Raw genomic sequence first — 21,121 nt, 5'->3', positions numbered from 1 at the left:
ACTAATTCACACAGATAGAGTCATTTGATTCTTCATGAAGTTACTGAAAAAATACGTTAGAGAAATGATATGTTTTTCAACAAATGGTGCTAGGAAAACTGAGTGATATTCAACATGTATTATTTTCATGAATGAGACACAGTAATTATTCCTGGCACAAGTCAGTTGACAATTCATCAGCACAGCATTGAGACATCAATTCTAATAGTTCACATGAACTATGATTTCAATCTGCTGCTATTCTATTTTTTAACTTTTCTTATGATTATATGTTTTATCTCCAACTTTGTTTTTCCAGGGTAGAAATTTCAGTCCTAGGAATTTTAGTCCTTCCACAATTCCTTCCACAATTATTACTGCATTGCTTTTCACATCATAAAGTATAGGCTAAAGAAAAACATCTTTCTATTTTTATTTTATTCTGGAGATCCACATTCTAATATTGGATATTTTAATAATGCAGCTTATGGGTGAAAAATAAATAACAATCAAAAATCTCATATTTTTGTCTGTACTATAATTTTCTCTTATTTTCTTTAATTAATCCCAGTTTTCTCCTATTCCCAATTTTCATTCTTTCTACCATTACAAATGACCATTTTAATGTGTTTCATTTGTATAAATATGATTTATGTGTCTCTTTTTATGACATATTATGTTGCTTTGGTATATTTATTTTTATCTTACATAAATTCTTCCACACACACACATTTTATTTTTTATTTTTTTCACTCTCTTATGTTTTTAGAGTCTTATTTCACTGTGTGCACAGCTAGTCTGCATAATAATATGCTGTGTTTGTTCCTTGACCTATTTTTTCTTCAGTTAATGAAGGTAGATAATAGCTCCTCTGCCTATTTTACATGTGATTATGGAGTTCCATTATTAAAATATTCATAAAAATGGCTGGAAAGCATTAAAGAACTCATTGCACATATAAAATAGCAATATTGTGCAGAACACTGTAGTAGTAGGGATGCCAACAACAGTTTCAGATGGTGCAGAAAGCAGTTCATGGGGCACCATCATATTCAAGAAATCTCGAGTTTTGCTTCTTCAGAAAGCTGGCTTAGAGATTGGCATGACAGTGTATGAACCAGAAAGCAAATGTACTTATGTTAAGCAGAAAGCAAATATCTTCTGTTAACCAAAACGCTCCGGTGATCATTAATTTGCAAGATCAGTTGGATCAATGATCAGAATTCGACTTTTAACTCTAACTTAGAACAAAGAGATTTAGATAATCAGCTTGTGGTTGGCAAGTAAGAAGAATATTGAGCTTATTTTAATAAAATAGTATGTACATGATTATTTTTCCAACTGGTAAGCTGTCCTTCCATTTGGACATTACTAATATGTGTGATAAATATTTTTTGGTTCCTTCTTTTGAATATATGTCCTGAAGAGTTATTATTCCTAAACACTACATTTTTCACATAGTTTTTGTTTAATCTTAAATAGTAGCATAGTTTCCATACATCTAATACACCAAATACATGTTTATGGCTTATAAAGGAATATCAGGTGAATAGTCTCAGGACATGCAGTTCCAGGAAGCCCTGAACCTCGTGCCTTACCCCATCCTTAACTCTTAGAAAGCTAGTATGCTGATATTTGAGATGATTATTTCCTTGCTCTGCTTTTTCATTCTAGCTTTACCAAGCCTGTGCTATTGTGCAATATATTTTAGTGTTGAACTTATAACTAGAACTGTCCTGCCTATAGCCTGTAAACACTGACTGACTTCTTCCTTTCACTGAGGTCTATGAAGTGTTCAGTATTGATACATGTCACTGTAAGACACTCATTTCTATTCACTTGTAATATCCAAGTATATGAATAAATCATAATTTGGTGTCTGTTCTATTACTGAGGAAAATGTTGTTGTTGCCAGCTCTTGACTACTATGAAAAATGCTGCTCTGTATATTATTTACAAGTCTCTTGGTAGCAAAGTACAAGAGTTTCTAGGCTGAATTCCCAGGCCTTGGATTCTGGGTCACAGGTGGGTGCATGATCAACTTTCCTAGTCTCTGTCAGACAATGTTCCAAAATGTTTGTACCAATTAGCCTTCCAACTAGCAATGCTAAGCATCCCCTGTGCCACCCAACCTCGCTTGCTGTGCATATTATTTATTCATGCAAACCACACAACTAGGCCGTTGCTTCCTCACATAAAATCTGTGTTCAGTTTTGACTCTCTGACTGCAGGGCCCCTGCTGAAAAGCTATACTTTTGAAAGCTATACTCTCTCTCCTACCTTAGTAGCTCTCTCAAAGAGTTCTTTTCACCTATTATTTGCCAACTGATACTATTTTCTCTTGTAGAGGAACATGTTCCAGAGTGTTGCTACCGATTTGTTGGACCACATAGTTGCTTAGTGTGAGGGTGTCCCTTGCATTTGGGGATATTTAGCACCAAGCCCTGCCTCTGCCCACTGACAATAGCACTCCATCCTTCAGTTTTTAAAAAACAAAAATGTTTCAAGACATTGCTAACTGGCCTCCTCCCAAGGCACTCTTTTGAGAACTGCTGTATTAACAGTATCATCTGATGTCCTGACTGAAAAATTTAGGCAAAAATGGTTTTAACCAAGCCAGTGATTTCAGAAAAAAATGCAGTCTCTAATGACAAAGGGTAAAATTCTTCCTGCACCACATACTTGATATTCTGAAGAGGGTTGTGCACTTAAAAATTACATGTTCATGGAAAATGAAAAGAGATGATTTCAGAAGCATTAGTTTTTCTTATTGTTTCTGTTGGTCTGGTTATTTTGATGAAATGCACGAAATATCTCCCCTCTGAGGAAATGCTGTCAGGGAAAAGAAAAGAGAGAGATGTAAGGCCATCCAATCTCCATAACAATGGCATTACACAAAAAGCAAAAGTGTGCTTGAGATAGACTGTTTTGGCTATATTTTCTTCTGTTTCTCCTGCTAAATACAGCTAAACACCTGGGATTAGATATAAAGCTAAAATATGAGGAGAGGAAGACAGTGCAGGAGTCTCAGGATCCAAGAAATGACACAGTTGTGCGTTCCACAGCCACAGGTTTCCCTCAGCCTCATTTACACCAGCCATGGAGCTAAAGGAGCCAACAACCTGGAAACACAACAGGGGCAAAGAAGAAAAAAACACTAGAAAAAGTCTGTTTTTTCTAGCCAAAGAACAACGAAAGGGGCAACCTAGGAAGAAAGAAAGCTTTCAGGAAATAACAGAAAGCGCTGTGCTTCCTCCCATGCTAGCAAAGATCAGTTGAAAACTTCCGACATCCAATCCTAGGAGGCTGCAGAGAGTGGTCCCAACTCCCATGCCAGCTGTGCCAGAGAAACCAAGTAGGGAGTAGGAGGAGTAGGAGGAGTCCAAGAGTAGGGCTTCTCACCTTGCTAAGAGGTTCTGAGGGCTTCTCCTCCACATCACTGCAGGCCAGCGGGCCAGCCTGTATTTCTACTCCCCCCAGCAGGCTTTAGGGAGAATCAGAATTGGGATCAGTACCCAGTTAGTACGCTCCCCAGACCGGTGTCCATGGAGACCACATGGGGAGCGAGAATCCCCCAGCCCCATCCAAGAGGAACAAGAAGCACCCTCCGCTGCTGTGCATCAAGAGGGAAGTGATGGGACCAAGAACTGGTTTTTGAACAGACCAAAATAATTGGCAGACTTCTAACCAGTCTAGCAAAGAGAGAAAGAGAGAAGATACAGATGATCAATATCTGCTGGGGTGAAGCAGAGTATTACCATGGACCATGCAGATATCGGAAAGAAAATAAGGAAATGCCGTGAACACATAAAGTTCATGTTGAAGACAAAACTCCTCAAAAATGCTATCACAGCTCCCTCCATACAAAGTAGATAACTGCACAGCCCTACAAGTATCAAAAAAAAAAAAAAGTGTTCATGATTTAAACACTTCCAATGAAGAAATTTCCAGATTAAGATGTTTGTTCTGGATAATTCTATCAAATTTTAAGAATTAAGACCAATTTTACAAAATCTCTTCCTAAAAACAGAAAAAATGGGAACACTTCTCAACTCATTTATAAAACTGGATCCCCCCGGCCCCCGCCAAAAAAGAAAATTAAAAAAAAAAAGAGAAAGAGTAAAAAGAATAAAAAGAAAGGACAAAAATGACAGATCAATACTCTTCATGAATACAGAGGGGGAAAGAGATATTTAGCAGATTGTTTTAAAATAAAATTCATCTATATTTTTAAATAAAGTATATGTCATGCTCAAGAAGAGTTCACTCCAGGAATGCAGTGCTGATTCATTTATTGTATTTGAAAATCAACATAATCCACTATAGTAATGGATAAGGAAGAAAATAGCATAATCACATGAATTAGTGCAAAAAACAAAAAGGATACTCAACAAAATTCAAAACCAACTCATGATGAGAACCCACAAAAAAATAGGAATAGATGAAAAGTTTCTCAAATTGGTAAAGAACATTGACAACAAAAACTTACATCTAACATTTGAAAGAAATGTTAAAAGAAAAACTTTAGACAAAGTAAGATTAACAGAGTTTATTCAAGCAAAAAAATGATTCATGAACTGGGCAACACTCGAAACAGAGAACTGTGTTCCATTACCATGAGCAATAAGTGTTGATAGGCTGAATGCTGGAGTGAAGTAAAAAATTATTTAATTTACTATAGCTAGACAGTTGCATTATTTTAATATAATCTAATGTGAAGTTATTCGTTATATAACCAATTAGCTGACTGGCTGCTTATGATTGAGTAAGGCTTGCCTTTTTGTTTTAAGTTAGTTCTAAGAAATGACTCCAAGTTTCATTTTGCTTATATAAGAGCCCAGATACAGAGACAATCTATAGTCAATCTATGTCCTGTCAAGTAAACTAATGGCTTCCCCTTTATTTATTTAACTTATTTCACACTAAAAGTTAAATCCATTCCCCTCTATTAACAAGGCAAGGTGTGCATGTATGAATACGTAACAACAAATGCCACCAGTATGTATAACTATAATTCACAAAGTAAAAATAAACAGAAAAAAAACAAGGTAAGAATTGCCACTTTCACTCCTAAATGCAAAAATTAATGGCAAACCAATCAGAAAGGAAAAAAAAATAGAAAATGTTCTTATATGCAAATGATATCATTATCTATACAAAAAAAAAATCCCAAGAAATTAAAACAAACAAACAATAAAAATCCTTCCTGGAGATACATTAATTCAGCTAGTTCCAAGGATACAAGATAAACATTGAAGAACCAATTATATATCTCTGTACTAGCAATGAACACATAAACATTAAAATTAGAAATATAATACCATTCACAATTGTTCACCAAATGAAATTCTAGGGTATAATTCTAACAAAACATACCAGACCACATGATGCCAATGAAAAAAATTACAGATCTAAGCAAATGAAAAGACAACCTTGTTTATGGATTAGAAGACCCAACAAAGTAAAGAAGTTAATTTTCCTCAAATTGATGCATACAAGTTTAGCACAATTCCTGTGAAAATCTCAACTTTTATTGTACATAAAGGTAAAATTCTAAAATTCATATAGAAAGGCATAATAACTAGAAGAGCCAAAACCATTTTAAATGAAGTAGGAATCTTCTATGCTTAATAAACATGTTTTCGGTATTTATTGTGTCCCTGACTCTATGCTAGATACTGATAACATAATCTTGAACAATATATGGAAATTATACTCTACTAAGACAGATAATTAATCAAACATGAATGTGTAAAATATACTATGAATTCAGGTGACAATAAGTTCTATGAAGATAAATAAAGTAAATGAGGGTGATAAAGAAGGAGTTTTCTATATAAGGAGATCAGGAAAGACCTCACTGAGAAAGATTTCAGAGCAAAGACCTAAAGATCACGAAGGAGCCAGATGCATGCATGTCAGAAAAATGTGTCACAGGCCAAGAGCTTCCAGCAAGAGCTGTGAGGATGGAGTGTGCAGGGTACAGAGCACAGCAAGGTGATTGGTGTGCATGGAGTGAGAAGAGGTACATGCTGTCAGAGCATGCTCCGGGATCTTGTCATGTCTGGTCAGTGACTGTGGGAACTCTGCATTTTCCTCTGAGTGACATGGGAAACCATCTGAGGATTTCATGCTATGTGTGTGAGCTGACTTTGGTATTAAAAAAAAAAGTTTTATTAAAATTGGGACATGAGGCAACAGAGCAAATGGAGGAAGATGCACAGAGTAAAACCAATGTTGTAGAGATTCCATTCTTAGCTCTTTTAACTATGTCTTTTTCTACTTCATATTCTAAGAACCCAAATCATAGGAAAATTTTGTCTTTAATAATAAGAACTGAAAACTCAATATAATATTGATTAATCCAACCTCTAAGAATTAATGATTTTGAGTGTCATGTGGTAACCAAGGAGATGCAACTAGAAACTGTGTTAAGGTAAATGGATTTCAATTGGAATATAATGTGTCAAAGTTTGCAAATTACTAGAAATTTGCAAAGGGACACACAAAGCCCCCATTAGCATGGATGAGTTCAAATGTAAAATATGATTTAATATCAGCAGATCACTGAACTTGATGTGTAAACGATGGGAATCTGACAGTACTTTATAAATCAAAACAGACTCATTTTATGATTTTCAGTTACTGGTACATAAATATCTGGAAGGGAGATTCATGGGTTGAGATGAATTTATTTAGAATCTGTCATGGCCCCCTGCTGTCATAGACCTTGATGAAATTTCTTCACAAAAACAGGTTAAAGGGCCAGCATTGAAAATATAAGTTCTAAACTCTACACTTCATTCTGATGCTAGTCTAGGGAGAGTGCTTTTGTGACTTGTCCAATGATGATGATAATGGTATAAAACGTTGGCAGTGTTGAAAATCATGGAATATTTCAATTTGTGGTTTGTTACTTGTAACTTGTTACTTGTGTTACTACAAGTAACCACTAAAAGTGGTTAACTAATATTGGGTTAAAAGAAATGCAATTATATCATCTCTTATAAAAGATCATTTGAGATATGAGGATATTTTTAGCTTTATTTCTTGCCAGCTTTTAATCATTCATGTATTTATTAGAGATTTATCATTAAAGTTAACAAAACTGAATTTCTGAATGAACAATTCACCCCACCTGGGAGGCCCAGCCTCTTAGAACTCCATCACAAACCTTCAGTATTTTTCAAGTTTTCATCATGAGTTAGATTATTCATCTACTCCCAAGAGTGCCTTCTTATTCAGTTAATATTCATTCTTAGTATGCATCTTATTCTCAAATCACTTATTCAGATTAAGGAAAGTCCTAGACACAGATGCAGAAGTCCCCCAGGATGAGATTGTGTGAGCCTTTTGTTTTGTTTTGTTTTGTTACCCATCAATTATTAGTCTTTCCTCAAAAAACCACATCAGCAACTTGTATTTTCTGTTATCATGATCGGCTCACAGTGAACAACCTTCTAGAGATTCTGAGGATCCAAGAGCTCTCAGATACTTATCAACAACTTCCTGTCCTAGTGGCAAAGTTTAAGTATGTATAGAGTTCATGTTCTTTTAGGTTCTGATAAAGGCATAACATACCAAGAGATTTTAAATCATAAAACCATTATATAGAGCAGTAAAAAGGAGAAATAAAATGCAATTAATGTATATTTTGGTAACTTTCAGTTGACTCTGAAGTTGTGTTTTGGTTTACAAAAATAAAATATTCTCCATAATTTATGTATTCATAAAACTGTTGTCTAGTATGTACAACAAAAAAGAAGTCAATGCCAACAACAATTGCAGTTGCACCAATTTAATTTGGTAACTAAAGTTCCTTAATTTCACCCTTCTATTTGTATGCATAAGTTGATGAGCTAAAAGCCACCTTGAAAGCCCTGGTCTTTTCAAGGCCTTGTCCTAAGAAATTGTCTCCCCCAAAGCAAATATAAGCAATAACAAAAAGAACCATGAATAATTTTTCTCCTTTTCAGGTGTATTACAGAAAAATAAACAAAGTTTCATCAAATACTATCTCCTGAAATTTGGCAAATTGTTAAGTTTTTATGCAATTTTCATTTCAGAGTGAAGAACTGAGAAATAAATTTGAAAATATCTTCACTATCAAATAACAATTGTGTCACTTTAGTTTTAACAAAAGTAATTGTGCTGTCACCAACAACCTTCACTACAAAATTTTGAGAAGCATCTGTGGTTTAAAAAATTTTTGTTCATAATTAGTTTGCTTTATTTTTTCTGTTACAAGTTGTAGAAACCCAGAGGGGGACTTCAAACTTTTAAGTATTTCTTTTTGGATTATTGGCCATAAATGGGAATACATGCATATATAGTAAGTTTAAAAGTAATAAGCAACAGAATCTTCCTCAAGCATAATCTAAAATATTCCATCCCTATGTATAGATTTCCTTTGTGAGTCTCACCATATTTCTTAAAAAGAAATCACTTCAGTAAACCTGTTTAGTCAAATATTTATGTTTTTTTAAATTTTTTATATATTTGGTGTTTTGTCATTTATTTTGTGCTTCAATTTTTTTTTCTTGGCTGCAGGCATAGCTCAGTGACAGTACTTAGCAAGCATGAGCACTTGGGTTCAACCCCAGCACTAAAACTGGAAAAAAAAAAAAGGTAAAACAACTTTTTCTGAGAATTTCCAACATAATGTGGCCATTATGCAACACATCTACTCCTACACATTCACATGTTAGGACAATTAAATGAGTCAGCGTTCATGATGGCATCTTCATTACTGCTACCATAAGATTTTCATTGTCATAAAATCTTTTGATTGTAGAATTCAAGATAACCCAGAGAACAGAAAGCCCTGCCCTACTCAGGGCCTGAGCATATCGCAGCAACACTGATGACTGGTGATTACCAAGTTCTGTTGCTATCTGATGATTTGGCTTATTTAAATGTCAGAAGCCTAAAAATCATGGTACTTCTCATTACTATATAGAGAATTTCAAGCAATTTACAACAGAAATATTCTGCTATGTGCTTATGGACTTACTATTAAATACATTTTTTTAAAAAAGAGCAACTTTGGAATTATGCCTAACTTTGTGATTGCTTTCTATTACATATTTTCCATCCATAGCACAGCAGTGATCTCTCATTCTATGTTCTAACTTTAAAAGCAGCATGATACAAGAATATATGCTTTTCTTACAAACTTTTGCATTTATCGGAATATGTAATCTCAAAATCTACCATTTTGTTGTTTTAATAACATTTGAGAGGAAAAAAGAAAAATAGTTATGTTTTTTCTGGGGTATTTAAAATTGTTTCTTCCTCCACCACCACCCCCAGGAGTACACACTTCTAATCCTTTATAAATTTATTCCTGAGCTTCTACCTGATGCTGCCTTCCTGTCACTTTCCTAATGTTCGTGACTGTGATGAACTTAAACAAATGCATTCAGTCCCTTCCCTCCCCCCATCTCAAATACCAAATCCCTAATTCTTGCCACCAAGAAGAGACAGAGAAGAAGGGAACGCATTCTTGAGCTTCCCTTATGAAGAGATTTCCTCTCATGTACAGAAAGAAAACAAAATACAACCTGTGTTTAAACATCTTCTGAAATGAAGGGGCTAGAGTGTGCCCCTCCTGTCAATCCTTGCATTGAGTAATACCGCACAGAGCCTGCCCTGTGTGAACAGGCTGTGAACAGCCTGCCTGGCAGGCAGACAACTAACTACAGTGTTTTAGTGCCTTCTGGTGTTGGTGCCTAGAAACGCAGTTGGCATAACTTACACCACAGTTAGCATGTGACGTGTGTTCGTTTTTCTCACATTTGCAAAGAATTTTCTGTCGTATTTAGCAAATATGCATTAATGTAAAAACATGTTTATTCATCATTGAAAGAAAATAAAATCTCAACAGTAGCCTTTTTAAATTGCCTCATATTTTGTTTCTATTCAATGACCTGGTACTTCTCCAGGAAAAAGATTTTGAACAAAACCCAAAAACATTATACAGCTTATTCACTCTAAAAGTATACTAGATAACTCGATATACAGAACATCCCAAATTTATTTGAGTTTTTTTACATTTTAGGGTTTTAGAGAAATATATCTATATGTAATAAAGAGATTAAAGTGAACAGAATTTTTTAAAATTATTTTTTCATGGATTAATTCCTCTATCACAGATAAGAAAAGTTTCTAGAAAATCAGCTTTAAAATGTAATACTAACATAAGCACAACCTGAAAATGGTCTGATTTCTCTTTTCACAGGATTGATCATTTTATATATGGAAAAGGGTCATTTGAGGCTATAGAAAGTGATTGATCATTATGCTATGGAAAGAGATTACCAGAAATAACGAAATCAAGTTAATGCTAGAACAAAGCAGGCTGAACTTACATAAAAGAACTAGGTAAACATCTCTTAGTACAGTGAGGATCCATTTACCAAATGAGTTTTTCCAGTGAGCCAAGGAGCTTATAAAATCCCTAGGAGGGGGTCATTTATCCACCTTCACGTCCGTCCTCAGGCCTGTGCCCACGTAAATATTAAAGTGCCACAGGTAGAAGCATACAAATTACAAACAAACCAACTTCTCCTGAAAGCATTCAGAATGCTCCATAATAGAAAAATGATCCAAGCCAACATGCTACAGGAAAATAAGAACGCCAACAGGAGGGTCTAGAACCCAGTCATTAATGAGTTTGAGAAATGTGGAATATTTTAATATCCTTACATATTATGTCCTCATTCACAAGCACAGTGAGTTTACCATGTAAAACAGGCATGATAATGATTATATACTCACCTCTGAGTATACAATCAGTTAAGAAAGATCATGCTTGATTTTCAGTAACATGCAGTTTGAATTTAAATTAAAATTTTTTTTTAATTTAAAGGTTAGGAAACAAAAGCTTCTCGCTTTGGAACCAAAAATGTCACATTTTTTTTAGTTTTCAATCAAGTAAAGGGCAAAGAAATTATTACCAATTCTTTAAAATAATGTATGTCATAGTCACTTTGAAAATGCAACCATTGTATTAAGGCAATCATGCCCTAATTTACATCCCTGATCATGAGATGAGAGAGAACAATCACACATAACCCCAATAGAGGAGAATGGCCCTTGGGCCTCTGTGCTGGACACTGTCCTGTGCTCTGGGTCCCTGATTGCCTTGGCAACACAGTATCCTCATCCCTCCTGGTCACTTGCTTCCTGCTGGTATCTGCTCCCCAGTCAATAGTTGGTGAATCTAGTGGTATGCACTTCCAGTAAGCCCAGAGCCTGGAGTCCCTTTCCTGACTCAACATGCCGTGATTTTGGCCGTATCATCACTTCAGCTTCTGTCTAAGCAGTGCACTTTGGTCTCTGGCATGAGATCACATTACTCTTTTCTGTAGAAGCCCTGTAATGGGCTTGCAGGTTCCAAACTCAGGCTTCTTTCCCCACCTTGGGAATCTCTTAAATGCATTCTGGGCCACATGAGAGCTTAGAAAGAATAGCCATGAAGGAGCACCAACTGAGTCTACTCCTTTGGGCCTGAACACATCATCACATCTCAACTACATGGTGGCTCTATTGCTCACTGTGCAGGGGTCTCTCTCCACATTCCCAATGTGAGGGAGCACAGCCTCTTAGGTCAGCTGTGGGAATTCCCTTCACCCTTCCCTCTTCTCCAGGAAAGATTTCTACATTCTCTTCCTGAGAATGACAATACTTAATACTTCCCTTATGTTAAAATTCTCTCGGACCCAGGAACACACACACACACACACACACACATGCACACACATGCACGCACACACACAGTCCACAGCCCACATTTATCCTTCACTAGCACTACAAATAGCAAGTATATTAGAAAAATCAGTTCTCCCAGAAGCAAAAAAATAAACATCTGGAGTTAAGTGAAAAGTTATGTCCAGTCAACATTTTGCCTCACACTCCTACTATGTGTTAGATTGTGTTCCACACATTGAGGGAGCTCTATGGAAGACTAAGATATCCATTTTCACTATCTGATTTATCTTTTTTTTAAAGAGAGAGAGAGAAATTTTTTTAATATTTATTTTTCAGTTTTCGGTGGACATAACATCTTTATTTTATTTTTATGTGGTGCTGAGGATCGAACCCAGCACCCCGAGCATGCCAGGCGAGCGCGTTACCACTTGAGCCACATCCCCAGCCCTCTGATTTATCTTATTGTTTAGTTTTTTTTCTTCTAAATGTATTAAAAATCCCACCTACGATCATTCCTATGAATGCCCATGCAAGACCATAACGAGGGCTCCCTTCAGACAGTCTTTTGATGTTAGTTTAGTGCCTGGTTTGTGTTGGCTTAGAAAACCTAATTTATATTAGTGAAAATTGTTTGTATCTTTCTTTGGGTTAAAATGAAGGAATTATTAAAGTCACTGATTCAGCATTGTGTTTTTACCTCTTTGGGATGGTGTTCATTTAAAAGTCTCCATGACAGAATAACATTAGTCACTCTCCAGTGACTTGAGAAGTTGAGGCAGGCAGATCTCAAGTTCAAAGATAGCCTTGTAGCCACAGCCTGTATCAAAATAAAAAACTGAAAGGGTGGGAATGTTGGTCAGTGATAAGGTGCTACGTTCAGTCCCTAGCACCAAAGGGGGTAAAAAGAGAATGTTAGAAACTCATATTTACTAGGGATCTAGATACAGTTGGCTATACTAAGTTTCTTTTTATTATATTAATTTATGTCTTGAGGAATAAATTAAAAGGCTTATATTTAGATGATAAATGGCAGTGGTCACTTCCATGTTACAGTAATATCCCATATATTATTCTAGCTTAGAAACAAACTAGTGTTAATAAGCAACTTATTTCAAACTTCAAGGAGCTTCTAAACAGCAGGTCTCATGGTTAGATACAAAGTGTCCGTGGCTCCTGACAATGTGTACTTCCATAATCCAATAAAATATTTACAAGACAGGTTAGGAGAAGCAAAACAGGCTGTTACTTACACTCAGAGGTGTTGTTTACCTTGTGGGAAGCAGGATCTCTTTACAGTTCACAGAATTACAAGTAACAATAGAAGCCTCACTTAACTGGCACCATAATCTAGGGTGTAACTGTCAAGTTTAGTATCTCTGTGGTCTCTGGACCACAGCCCTTAATATGGCTCTCCCTGCACAACTGAGATATTGCTTGTCTTCTAGCTTCTCTGGCTCCAGATCAGTTTCTCTCCAACTTTCAGAGTGATTTTTTTTTTTGCATATCAATCTTTCTCCCATTTTATTAGAAGATTAGAATTATATCTAGTGGTGGAATTGTTGTTGAATATGCATACATGTGCACAGTACAACAGTATAATTTGGTCAATTTCATTCCCTGTTCCTTTTCTAAAATAAAATTCTACTGTAAAATTCTGAAAGACCAGATTCCTGTAACTTTCAATGTGATATTAAAAGCTCTCATATCAGTTCACAGGCTCTTTATTTGCTATCTCCTTGTTTTCATTTGCACTTGAAATTGGTCATCATTCTGAATCTGTCAACATCTTTGCTACCCAAGGTTCATGTGACAGCAATTCTACTAATTAATGAAGATCTACCAAACTAGAATCCATATCTCACCAAGTTCCTCAAGCACTTAAAGTTTGAAAAAGATGGGTGCTCATGAAATTAATATATCAAGTATCCACACTACTGCACGCTTATATAGTACTTCAAGGAGAGCTCTGTTATACATGGACCTGATTTAAAGGTCCATTTACTGGTTCAGTAAAATGAATATAAACTTATGAAGTTTTTCTTCATCCATAAGATATTTCAATACCCTAGTAAGACATTTCTCATGAAACTGAGCTTCACTAAGCCAACAGATTTTAGAGAGGAATTTGATATGAGTTTTTCCAGGGATCTTTCTTTGTCAAAGAGCCACATCGTAAGTGCCAGAATCTGCGCTTGTGTCTGAAGTTGAAATGCTGCTTCATCCAGAGCTCTTATTCACAGCTGACTGCAACAACTGGGAGATATTCTCTTTCTAAACTTTTGTTTTAACCTTTTTCTAAGTTTAAGAAAATAAAGCAAGACAGTCAACAGGACATGGCCCAGGGTGGTGTACAGCCCCTTGTTCCCTGCTCACAGCAGTGTTGGGCAGCACAGTAAAGACAGCACCAGTGGAATCCTGGTCCTGCAGATGATTGTAGAGGTATTTTGCTTGGGAGGTTTGTTTCCCTACTGTTCTTGAACAAATCAGAGGATGGAGGGCAGAGGCTCTGGTGAGGATGAGTACCTTCCTCACTCATGGGCAAAACCATTGTTATGGTTTGGATATGAGGTGACCCCCAAAAGCTCACATGTGAGACAATGCAAAACGATTTGGAGGAGAAATGATTGAGTTACAGCCTTCACCTAATCAGCGGAACAATCCCTGATGGGATTAAGTGATGGTGACTGGAGGCAGGTGGGGTGTGGCTAGAGGAAATGGTTCATTGGGGGTGTGGCTTCAGGGTATATATTTTGCATCTGGACAGTGGAGTCCCTCTGCTTTCTGATCTGCTGCTTCCCTCTACCACACACTCTGCCATGATGTTCAGTCCCACCTCTAGCACTACAGCATGGAGCAGGCTGTCTATGGATGGAAACCTCTGAATACACCCCCAAATAAACTTCTCTCCTTTATAATTGTGCTGGTCAGGTCTTTTAGGTGACAGTGGCCAAAAAAACAAAACTGACTAAAACAACCACATTATTTCTCAGCCTGAAGGAAGCAGCCATGCTAGCTAGAATGATTGCACTTCCGGCTGCTTCCAAGAAACCATATTCTTATTATTATCTTAATTTTTTTTTTTACTTTTTTAGTGTTTTTGTGATAATTTTTGACATTTGAGTCACTGGATTATAAAAAATATCTGTACATTGGGGATTTGTTTTAGCCAATGGTACTTATTCCATTCAAAATTAACATAATAATAACCTAGAAATCTTAAGAAACAATTTGATAAGTGAGTTTTAGAAGAATAAAAGCCAAGTGCACATGCCCAATAAGATACAATTTGCTATTTATAAATCATTAAAATGCATGTCATAAAAATGTCGAGATATAACCAGCACTCTAGATCTAAGAAGGAATGTTAACTTTTACTTGAACTTTTAAAAGTATTTCTCTTCCATAAATATCTATTACTAAAATTAACCCTATAACAGTGAAAATTAGGTGTCTCAGCACATATTTTCCTACAGGTATTTCTTTGGAATCACAATGATCAAATGAAATTGCATTCATTTAGATTCCTTTTCCTTCGATTTATAATCATAGACTAACATTGATGAAATTTACTTTTCTATGACTTCTAAAAATCTGTTTTCTAAGTAAGCTAGAGTGCAAATAAAATGTCACAGGAAATCTTTACACATTGGTTTATCAGTTTTTGGATACGACCCCCCAAAACCACAGGAAACAAAAGAAAATGAAGACAAATGGGATTACATCAAAATAAAAGGATTCTGCACAGCAAAGGACACAGTCAACCTGAACAACAGAAGAAAATATCTGTAAACCATACACCTGATTAAGTGTTTATATCTGAAATATAAGGAATTCAAACAAGCCTATAGAAAAAAATAATTCAATAAAAATAGACAAAGGATTCAAACAGGCATTTCTCAGAAGAAGACATACAAATAGCCATAGGTATAAGGAAAATGCCCAATGTCACTAATCATTAAGGAAATGCAAATGAAGGCATGATGCAGCATCACCTCACATCCATCAGAATGGCTATTACCAAAAAGGAAAAAGGTGACAAGTTTTGGCAAGAATATGGAGAAAAGGGAACCCTTGCACATGGCTAGTGAGAAAGCAAGTTATTGTAACCATTATGGAAAATAGTATGGAGGTTCCTCAAAAATGCTTAAAGTACAATTACCTTAAGATATAGAAACCCCACTCCTGGTATTACCCAAAAGATGTGAAATCAGTTATTGAAAAGATACCTGCACCCCTGTCTTTACTGCAGCATTATTTACAGTAGCCATGTTATGGAGTTGACCTAAGTGTCCATCAGCAGATGAATGGACAAAGAAAACATGGTATATATCCGTGATAGAACATTATTCAGTCCTAAATAAATTTTGTCCTATACTACAACATAAATGCAACTGGAGAACATTGTGCTGGATGAAATAAGGTAGGCATAGAAAGGCACAACATGCTCTCACTTAAAGGTAGAATTTAAAACAACTGAAATCAAAGAAACAAAGAGTAAAATGGTGTTTACAGAGGCTGGGAGGTGGGAGGAAAGAGGGGATGATGGAAAAAATGGTACAAAGCCTCAAGTGGACAAGAGGAGTAAGTTTTGTTTTCTTTGAGATATAGTCCATGTGTGGTAAATAGAGTAAACATTAGGTTGTACATGTTAAAATTGCTAAAAGTTAATTTTGAATGTTTTTAGTTCCAAAAGTAAGTTCTTAAGATGAAGATATGTTGATTACTTTGGTTTAATTATTCCACATTATATACACTAATTTTATAATCAATTTTTCACTCCATAAATATATACAACTATAATCTTTCAATTTAAAATTAAAATTTAAAAAAAAAAAAAATCTTTTGTTGAAGACCCTAAAAAAATAAAAAAGAGCATCAGTTCAATTCCTTCAAAGAACCTGGCCCATGGAATTCTTACAATAAAGTATATGTACACAAATATGAATTTCAATAGAGACTTAAAAGATAAAATGTCCATATCATATTAATATTTACTATCTGAAAGGTAGAGTTCTAGGTATAGATTTTTATTTTAAAATGTATTTTTAAATATTTTATATTTTAAAAGTAATTTATTTGTCCTTTATGTAGACTTTAAACCACATATACAGGTATTTGTGGTTTCGATACATTTTAATTTTTAAAAAATATTTATTTTTTAGTTGTAGTTGGACACATACCTTCATTTTATTTATTTTCATGTGGTGCTGAGGATCGAACCCAGGGCCTCAGCACTTGCTAGGCGAGTGCTCTACCGATGAACCATAACCCCAGCCCTCAATACATTTTTATTCTGACCTCCTTACTGCATAGTAATTTTAATTTATCTCTTGTTTAGTTTAAGTATTTGTACTGTTAATGTCACTTAGTAATTCCATTCAACTGAAAAATAAAAGCAGACATTCAAGAACTAAGACAATGTATACCATAAACAAATTCTCACCAAAAAATATGAAGTTGAACAGGATTAATTTGGGTACATTTTAATAGAGACTTCTTCAGGCATTTGGCATTTACTTTCAAGGGAAAATTTTGAGACAACCTAATTTTTATTATTTTTATAATAAATGGTTTTGTTTACTTCTTTTTGTTCCTGTTCAATGTCCTTAACTTACTTTAATTTACTTTGAGGTTTCCAAACTTTCTTGATGGATGTCATTATAAAAAAAATTAACATTACTTACATCCATCCTTAAAATCTAAAACCACAGTTACATAATAATACAACATATGTGTGTATCACAGCATAACTTCAGAAATATTGGCATCAGATTGAACAACTCTATTTTCACAAACATGACATCATAGGAAGGAACGTGGTGCAATCCAAAATCAAAGTTGCAAACTCAGAATAGCAAATTGTGCAGCATCTGAAAGGAATCCAGGGTTCCTTTATCACTCTCAAACATTTTAAATATCCCATGGGGCTTTCATGGTGGTGCTCAAGCGTCCTGGCACACAGTTTGAACACCAGAAATTTAAAGGATTCTTTGCTTCCTCACAGTCCTGGAGGCTGGGAGTCTTCCATCAAGGTGCCACAGCCTTCTTTCTCTGAGGTCAAAGGTCAAGCTGTCACAGCATTTTTCTAGTGGGGCAGAGGTGTCTTCCAGGCTCCCACATGGCAGCCTTGTCACCTGTCCCTGTGCTCCTGGTGTCTCTTCCTCCCTGATGAGGTCACCAGGACTGTTGGAATTTGGGCCCCGCTCTTATCCTCTCATTTAAATTTGATTTCCTCCGTGCAGGTTCTACTTTCAAATGCACTCATACTCGGAGTTAGGGCCTCAACTCGGGTACCTTGGCAGCCCACAATGCAGTCCATAATGAGATGCATAAGCAACCTCTATTAAGGAGATGAATTGAAGAGAATTTTTTTTTGCTTCCTCTTAGTTCATTTTTTTGTCTTTTTATCATGTAGCATTTTACATCTTGTTTCATGTATTTATGTTTTCCTGAATTTAGTAGATAAATTTTGAAAGCATCTTAAATTGTTGCAATAAGACATAGTTTTCCCAAAAAGTATCTTTCTCTGCTGTAATGCCTATCTTTTATGTGACAAAATCTCCCCATTGGAACCCGCTTGGTTGATTTTATTACTATTCTTGTTATAATCCATTAACATTTATTTCAGTAAATAGAAAACTATGAAATATCAATTTCTAGGTTTTCTTTATAAGAAAAATAACACTTCCATGAATTTTTCTGTTGGTTCCCTTCCCTGTACCACTGGTTGCTTTTGGAGTCCTCTTTTTTCCTGGGGAAGGCCGGGAAGACATGCACTGGCTCTGATGAGCCTTTCAGCACTTTGCAATCTTTGCTGGATACAAAACTGCAAGAAAGTGAAGGGGATCTGGAAGTCTTCGTGATTTGTTCATCTGAAGTCAGAAATAGTCCTGCTATTTTTTTAAGTGTGTATAAAAGATCGAGTGTACCTCTTTCATGAACTTTCCAGATCCATTCCCCTTTTTATCCACTGATTTTATGTCTGATATTATAACTACTTTTGCCAACAGCTACCTTGTATTAATGGAAACGGAAGTTCCAGAATCTATTAATCATATAGGTATTAAAGGAGGAATAGGGTAATTAACATTTTTGGCTGGCCCTCTAGGAGAAGTGGTTCTCCTTGCCCTGGTTCATAAGAGCAGTGTCTGTAGTATGGTTAACAGTAGTCACGATGGATGAATGAGCAAGGAATCCATTAGTGCTTCAGATCCACATTAAGATACCAAATATGTAAACTTTAAATTTACAATGAAAAAGATGAATATTCACTTGCCTTCTGTTTTGGGCTAAAAATTCTTAACCTATAGTAGCTGCTGGTCTTCTTTGCTCCTAGCCTCAAAAAATCATTTTCTGCTTTGTCCCAGTTTCGTCTCTTTTCTACCTCCTCTACTCTACGGAGGAGCCTTTCTTCATGGACCAGGTATCCTGGATTTTGTGAGGGAGCAATGGAGCAAGGCCAGTGGGTATGATAAACATATGGAGCGCACACAGGAGACAGTTGCAGAAATTTCTGGAATGACGTACGATGAGTTTAAGAGTAGCTTTGTTATGAAAAACATGGGAAGAGAATCAAAGGGAATTTTAAGTAGCCTTAGGGACAAAGTGTTCCCCTGATTGTGAAACTACCCTTGCTCTCCAGGTCAGGTCCCTTCAACAGTGGTGTTGAGGCACAGGCCAGCATTTTGAAGTCTACACTCAGCCAGGCATGGTGACACAGGCCTGTTACCCAGCCACTCAGCTGACTAAGGCAGGAAAATAAATGGCAAGTTTGAGGCCACTCTCAGAAACTTCGTAAGACCCTCTCTCAAGATAAAACATAAAAAGAGATTCATCATAGCAGTAAGAACCCTGGGATTCAATCTGTAATACTGGAAACAATTTTAAAAGAAAATCAAGTGTTACATTTGATCGTGGTGAGGGGGCTGAAATTTGGAAGCCAAGGTTTCTTCTGAACTGCCTGTGCATTTCCACCAGGGCTCCCAACATTCTGAAGAGAAGACTAAAGGGAACACCTGGACCCTGAAGGAGCAGGAATGGGATTTGCCCCGCTTCCAGAAAGTAAAGGAGATAATGTGGAGACCACTGAGACTGGAATTGCAATTTGGGAGAACACATGCTTTGGTACTGTTTTCATGGAGAAAAAACAAACAGATTTTGCAAAGTTGTGACAAGATTTTAAATTTCCTACCACATGCTGACCAGGAACTAAACTCTTAAATGGACATCAAATTTCTTACAAAGATGTCTCACCTACTGGGGCTGATGCAAAGTTTCCTCCTGGCTCCACCTGAATCAGGCAGCCTCGTGGACAGGGCTTTGGCTGGGGATGGCCCAACCTGAATCCCCAGCGACAAGCTCTCTGTTGAAAAAAAAAAAAAAAAAAGAAACATTCTAGGAAATAATCAGTTGAGTAAAGAAAGAAGTACTTTGATACCAAGTTAAATCACAGAGACAGTAACTACTTTAAAAAAGATTTCAGAACCAGATAAAAGTATACTAAGCATTACATCCAAAAAAATGGTTCTTTCTGGATTCAAAGCAGCTCTCAAGGCAAAAATTTCTGCTGAGGTCTGTCCTAGAAGAGTGAACCATGACAGGAACAGCTGCAGTGAAGATGCTGACCTCAAAAGGGAAGCTGGAGGACCAGCACAGGTACTCTGCCTACATGTTCCACTAAGGAGAACCACATGTGTGGTCTGCCATGAGACTTGCATTATTAGGACAAGGTTTGCCTATGCATGCAAGAATTTGTTTTTAAGATTATAATGTTGGCTTAAGCAAGATCATTGTATTTCTCTCTCATCTAAAATAAGATCTATTATCAGGTAATGCAGATTGTTTCTGGTTGTTGCACAAAAGCTTCAGGCTTGGCTGTCTCTGGCTTCCAGCTATTCACAGCAGCAGGATAGAGGAAGATGGAAAAGCAACACAATCTCTGTGGTACATTCTCATTAGGCTGGCACATCATTAAAAAGCTAAATCTAGTTGCAAGAAGCACAAACACATATATACTGTATATATATTTATAAATAAATATATATATATATACACATACAAAAATGTATACACATGTGTGCAAATATATTATATTCATATAATATATATACCCACACAAATAATCACTCCCAAATCACTCCATTACTGAATAGGTTTAATTTTGCTTTGATTTACAAAAGTCAGATCAAACCTATTGCTTTACAACTTGTTTTTCTTGTGTAAAAATGATTATTATACATTTCAAATTATACATATTCAAATTATTATACATTTCAAACTCCATTTTTAATGCTTCACAATATTTAATAAAATAACTGGAGCACCAATCATTGCCATTCAATATGGGTAAATATCTAGATTATATCCATTTTTTTCTCCAGGCTCTTATTTTCTTATAAATATATTCTTAGGCATCATTAGTTTTGTTTTT

At 35.9% G+C, this 21,121-nt stretch overlaps 1 long non-coding RNA gene across 1 annotated transcript in view; it reads right to left on the bottom strand.

Moving 5' to 3' along the window:
- LOC131423530 (uncharacterized) overlaps positions 1 to 20,057 on the bottom strand; it is a 40,098-nt gene extending 20,041 nt beyond the window's left edge. The window contains exon 1 of the long non-coding RNA XR_009225226.1: positions 19,945 to 20,057. This is a non-coding gene — a long non-coding RNA (uncharacterized LOC131423530). The remainder of the gene's footprint in view (positions 1 to 19,944) is intronic.
- Between the last annotated feature and the right edge of the window lie 1,064 nt (positions 20,058 to 21,121).

Source organism: Marmota monax, unplaced genomic scaffold (genome assembly GCF_021218885.2).
Source record: "Marmota monax isolate L192 unplaced genomic scaffold, Marmota_monax_Labrador192_F-V1.1 WCK01_AAM20220418_F8-fsc00114, whole genome shotgun sequence".
NCBI classification, from domain to species: domain Eukaryota; kingdom Metazoa; phylum Chordata; class Mammalia; order Rodentia; family Sciuridae; genus Marmota; species Marmota monax.
The sequence above is the reverse complement of the archived record's forward strand: the minus strand, read 5'-3'. Positions and strand labels throughout refer to the sequence as shown.